Genomic DNA, 5,822 nt, shown 5'->3' with positions numbered 1-5,822 from the left:
CATTTAGTTTTGAGTATTAGAGGGACAACAGCTATGAATGACAACATCTTTGGATGACATCCATGTTAAAAAACACATCATGAAATCATCAAATGTTTTGGAGGAAGCTGGGTTCCCATTGAGTAGCACGCGGCTGTGCAGATGGTGAAACAGTCTGCCTCTGTTCTCATCCTGCGCCTTCCTCTGATAATTGCCGAGTAGGAGTGCCGGCTTTCACTTTATGTAACAGTGACCTCGACCATGAGGTCTGTGTTACCAGTTCCGTGTTTTGTTAAGCACCCTCTGATTGCATGATTTACTCAATTTTTTTTCTCTCATTACTTTCCTCTTTTTAAATTAATTTAATATTTTTGTCATTCTACTTTTAAAGTCCTCTAGTAGTTTGAAAGAAATATGCTATGTCTCTGTTTTGTTAATGACTGCGCTAGAAATTAAAACATAAGTCTGTAATCTCTTGAAGTCTAACTTGGTGCATTTAGCCTACTCCTGGACAACAGAAGAACCTTATAAACTCCTTTTACCATTCTACCTATGTATATGTAAATGTTGTCATTTACTTTAATTCTGTCTTTTTACTGTCACCCTCTCTAGTGTTAATATTGTTTTATTTTTAATTTTTTTTAGAGACTCTAATGCCCAGGCTAGGGTGCAATGTGCAATCACAGCTCACTGTAGCCTCAAACTCCTAGGCTCAAGTGATCCTCTTGCCTCAGCCTCCTGAGTAGCCAGGACTATAGGCATGTACCACTGCCCCGGTTAAGTTTTTAAATTGTTTTGCAGAGATGGGGTCTCACCATGTTACCCATGCTGATCTCAAACTCTCCCTTCAGCTTCCCAAAGTGCTGGGATTTTACGCATCAACCATGGTGCCCAGACCAATAGAATTGTTTTATATGATCTTTGTTAGGTTTTATCCATCTATTTCATTTTATTTTGCTTCCCCTCCCCCATTTCTTCTTCTATCATAGAAGTCCCATCTGTCATCATTCTCCTTCTACCTAAAGAATATACTTTAGAGTTATTTTTATTGTCTTGGAAAACTCAGTGTTTGTTTCTAGGCACTTTATTGAAAGATGGTCAAGACTGTTGCTGTTCAAAGGCTGTTATATATTTTTGTTTGTTTGTTTTTTGTTATTTTTTGAGACCCAGTCTCACTCTGTCTCCCTGAGTGTTGTGGCATCATCATAGCTCACAGCAACCTTAAACTCCTGGGTTCAAGTGATCCTCTTGCCTCAGCCTCCAAGTAATAGTTCTTCACTGGCCTTTACTGCCTTTAGCACATTGAAGATATTATTCCACTCTCTTGGGGAAGAGTTTCCAAGTTGGTGCTTTCCATTCTTGGTGCTAGGTAGTCAGTTGTAGTCTGTTGTTTCTTTGAAAGTAATATACTACACAATGAGGGTAGGGGATGAGGAAGTAGGGAATGAGGTGGGAAGGGGTTGGAGGGTCATGGTGTATGGCATACCTCCTGGGGATGGGATGCAATTGTAAGAGGGAATTAACAAATGCAATCAGTGTAACCTAATTCTTTGTACCCTCAATGAATCCCAAACAGTAAAAAAAAAAAAAAGAAAGAAAGAAAGAAAGTAATGTGCCTTTTTTCTCTACCTTCTTTAAGTTATCTTTGATTTTAGTGTTTTCAGTTTCACTACAATGGATTCTGATGTGAATGTCTTATAGTCTACCCTGCTTAGGGTTTGTGTGGCTTTTTGAATCTATACTTAGTATCTTTCACCAACTGAAAAATTCTCAGGTAATATCTTTCAAATATTTCTTGTATCTTATTCATTTTCTCTCCTCTCCTTTTGAAACTATTATTAAATAAATATTAGACTGTCACTCTATTTTCCAAGTCTTTGCATTCATCTTTGTGTATTTTCTTCTATTAAATTCACTGAGTTTTTAATTTCAATTATTTTATTTTTCATTTCTAGGAGTTCTGTTTGGTTATTATTCAAATCTACTATCTCACATGTTGTAGTCCCTTACTTCCTATGGGCATAATCCATTTTCGTTGTGGTGGTGGTGGTTTGTTTTTTAAGATAGAGTCTCACTCTGTTGCCCTGGGTAGAGTGCCATGGCGTCATCACAGCCCAGAGTAAACTCAAAATCTTAGGCTCAAGTAATCCTCTTGCCTCAGTTTTTCTATTTTTAGTAGAGACAGGGTCTTGCTTTTCCTCAGGCTGGTCTCAACTCCTGAGCTCAGGCAATCTGCCTACCTTGGCCAGAAGGGCCAGGGTTATAAGTGTGCACCACCTTACCTGGCCTCCTTGTAGCTTTTCATTAACTTTTTTTTTCTTTTTGTTTTCTATATAGTTGACTTTCTTTCTTTCTTTATTTTTATTAAATTATAAATACATAAATCACGTATACATTAATGCATTTATGGGGTACAGTGTGCTGATTTTATATACAATTTGGAATGCTTACATCAAACTGGTTCAGTGAGGTGAGCCTTCATCTCCTTTACTTAACTATTGTGCTAAGACATTTATGCACTACACTTAATAGATTTGACATGCACCCTTGCAATATGCACCATAAAAACATTTACCAAATATTGTTTTGTATTCTTTGTCAGATAACTAATTATCTAAAGTCCTTTCAGTGGAGTTTCTCTAATCTACTGTTTTACTGGTTCTTGCTTAAGGAGTCTGATTACCATGTGTACCTCTTTGCTTGGGTTATATGTTGAACACTGTACTTGGAAAATTATCTTTGGAGTTTTATCAATTCTAGACTGCGGGTACTTTCTTCCAGAGAGAATTTATGCTCATTTTCACCAGCAGTCTCAGGATACAGTTACTCCAGGAGTTTAAACTAACCTCAAGGGTTAAGTTTTATTGGATCACCCAAGGGATGTAGTTTTAGTCTACAAATCTATACAGAGGCTGGCTCGTGATTATGACCCTTTAGGGAAAATTTTATTTTCCATACCATTCTCAGCACTGATTCAATTTTCCTTATAGTCTTCTTGAGGGAAGTGTGCTTAAGGAATAGCCTTTTGTTAGTTGTAGCTTTATGAAGTCTCCCATAAGACCAACTCCATGTTGGTCATATGCTGGTTGATTTTTCTCCTATGAGGCTAGGAAAATTGAACCTCCATTTTGGCCAAATTGGCAGAACCCTCCAGGGTGTTCAGAACTCCACTTCCCTGCCTAGGCTTCCACTTAGATAATTTCTTGCTTTTTTCTAAGCTCTTTGATGTTTTTGATATATTAGTATTTTAAAATATATTTCATACACTATTTGAAATTGGTTTTCAGCATGAGTGCTATTTTGAGTAACCTAGCCAACATTATTCTCAGAAATAGAGCGCCTCTTATCTTTTTATAAGACTTGATTCTTACTTATACTTTAAGGTACTTTTAAGCATCGATTCCCAACTCCCAAAAATATTTCCTTATCCTCTTTGCCCTTCTCATGAGAAGGCCTGTTCCCCTGGGGCTGGCTGCTGTCATTGTACTTATCACACTGCGTTCTTCTCTAACCTTTTTTTACTATAAAATACAATGCATGTATTAAAAAACAGTAAACATGAAGTACAGATTACCAAATTACTATAGAATAGAAGCTGAAAAACTTTTTCTGCAAAGGACCAGATACCAAATATTTTAGGCTCTGTGGCTGTATGATCTTTGACACAAGTATACAACTCTGCCTTAGTGGTGCGAAAGCAACCGTAGACAATATATAAATGATCAGTGTGGCTCTGTTCCAACAAAATTTTATTTACAGAAACATGGGGTGGGCAGGATTTAGCTCATAGGTCATAGTTTGCTGACCTTATGGTAATTTATACTATTAAGCAAACATTCCTGTAACTATTAACCCAGTTAAAGAATGGAATATTGCCTTGATTGGCCTTCCTCCATTGTAAGTCCTCTCCACAAAGATAATCACTGCTGACCTTTGTGGTAATTTCTCCTTTGTTTCTCTTTATAGTCTCATAGCCTAAGTATGAACTCTTAAACAATATAGTTACACCCACTTTAAATAGCATGCATGAAGTCATGTGATTTTTTGCTTTTCATTAGGTTTTTAAGATTATGTTCCTGCATCTAGCTATAATGAATTCATCTGCTTTGTTGTGTGATAGTCCATATTATTATATGACTATACCTCCATTAAGGAATATTTGGGTTATTTCTACTTCAGAACTATTCTGCATAATGCTTCTATGAAATATCTTTTGGTACACACACGGAAGCATTTCTATTGCACTAGAAATACCTGGCTGTGGAATTGCTAGGTCATCAGGTATGTATTTCTTTAATTTTACTCAATATACCAAGTTATTTACAGAAGAGTTGTAGCAATGTACATTACCACCAGCAGTGCAAGGCAGTTCCTGATGCTACATATTAGCATGTTAAAGATTAAAAATTGCAGGCCGAGCGGATACTTACTCCCCCAGCACTTTGGGGAGGAAACTTGAACCAGCAGAGAGTTTAATTTAATGGCTATTAATATATTCACATATGCATAGTCCTAATATATATGCACCCATCACCACAATCGACTTTCAAACATTTTTGCTATCCCAAAAAGAAAGCCTGCACATTTTAATAATCACCCTTCAAGTCTTCCATTCTCCCCATCCCTCGGCAACCCCAATCTACTGTCTGTCTCTCTGGATTTGCCTCCTCTGAGCGTTTGATGTGAATGGAATCGTGCAATATATGGTCTTTTGTTACTCGCTTCTTTCACCTTTAAAACAATGTTTTCAAAGTTCATCCATGTTATGGATGTGTAAATACTTCATTTCTTTTTATTGCTGAATGATACAGTCAGTCCTCCATATCTGTGGGTTCTACGTTCATGGATTCAACTACCCACTGATTGAAAGTATTTTTAGGGCTCGGCGCCTATAGCTCAACCGGCTAAGGCGCCAGCCACGTACACCTAAGGTGGCGGGTTCAAATCCCCAGCCCGGACCTGCCAAAACAACAATGACGACTGCAACCAAAAAATAGCCGGGCGTTGTGGCGGGCGCCTGTGATCCCAGCTACTTGGGAGGCTGAGGCAAGAGACTCGCTTGAGCCCAGGGGTTGGAGGTTGCTGTGAGCTGTAATGCCACGGCACTCTACCCTGCGGGACAGCTTGAGGCTCTGTCTCAAAAAAAAAAAAAAAAAGAAAGTATTTTTAGGCGGCCCCTGTGGCTCAAAGGAGTAGGGTGCCAGTCCCATATACTGGAGGTGGTGGGGTCAAACCCAGCCCCAGCCAAAAATTGCAAAAGAAAAGTATTTTTAAACAAAAGAATGGTTGCATCTGTATTGAACATGCACAAACTTTTTTCTTGTCACTAGTCTCTAAACAGTACAGTATAATAACTAGTTACATAGTGTTTGTATTAGGTATTGTAAGTAATTTAAAGATAATTTAAAGCACATGAAAGGATGTGCATAGATTATATACAAATATATACCATTTTATATCAGGAACTTGAGTATTCATGGATTTTTGGTATTCTTTGAAAGTCCTAGAACAAATCCACTATAGCTACTGAGGTTTGACTGTATTACCTTGTATGGTTATGCCATATTTTATTTTATTTTATTTTTTTTGAGACAGAGCCTCAAGCTGTCACCCTGGGTAGAGTGCTGTGGCATCACAGCTCACAGCCACCTCTAACTCCTGGGCTTAAGTGATTCTTTTGCCTCAGCCTCCCAAGTAGCTGGGACCACAGACACCCACCACTACACCTGGCCATTTTTTGGGTGCAGTTGTTATTGTTGTTTGGCAAGACTGGACTGGATTTGAACCCACCAGCTCTGGTGTATGTGGCTGGCACCTTAGCTGCTTGAGTTGCAGGCACCAAG

The sequence above is a fragment of the Otolemur garnettii genome, unplaced genomic scaffold (genome assembly GCF_000181295.1).
Source record: "Otolemur garnettii isolate 467f Iridium unplaced genomic scaffold, OtoGar3 scaffold00079, whole genome shotgun sequence".
Lineage (NCBI taxonomy): Eukaryota > Metazoa > Chordata > Mammalia > Primates > Galagidae > Otolemur > Otolemur garnettii.
The sequence above is the reverse complement of the archived record's forward strand: the minus strand, read 5'-3'. Positions refer to the sequence as shown.